The sequence below is a fragment of the Brassica oleracea genome, chromosome C5 (assembly GCF_000695525.1).
Source record: "Brassica oleracea var. oleracea cultivar TO1000 chromosome C5, BOL, whole genome shotgun sequence".
In the NCBI taxonomy this organism is placed as follows: Eukaryota; Viridiplantae; Streptophyta; class Magnoliopsida; order Brassicales; family Brassicaceae; genus Brassica; species Brassica oleracea.
In genome coordinates this window covers 33,129,101-33,129,491 of record NC_027752.1, presented here as the reverse complement: position 1 = coordinate 33,129,491, position 391 = coordinate 33,129,101, and positions in this window count along the sequence as shown.

Genomic DNA, 391 nt, shown 5'->3' with positions numbered 1-391 from the left:
TGATAACGTGTTGTGAATGAAGAGGGGAACTTGTGTGTATTATTAGGTCGACCAACTGGTCTTTATATACATATGGTAATGACGGTCTAAGTACTGGATCGACATGAGATCGTACTTATCATTAACTAGATAATGACTAGCAATACGTAAGATAAACACCAACTATAATGTAGATAAACACAAGAGTAGATAGGCGCTAGTATGATCCTGCGGATGGGCTTGGCCCGTCTTGCTACACGGGCTGATAAATGGGTCGATCACTAAATGGTTTATAACAAAAATAAAGTTTTTTAATTGGTGTTTGGGTTTGATTCTTCATCTTCCCCATCTATCTCCCTTCCGAATCGGAGCGGGATTCATAATTCTTCTTGGGTTATGTGCCCACATAGAA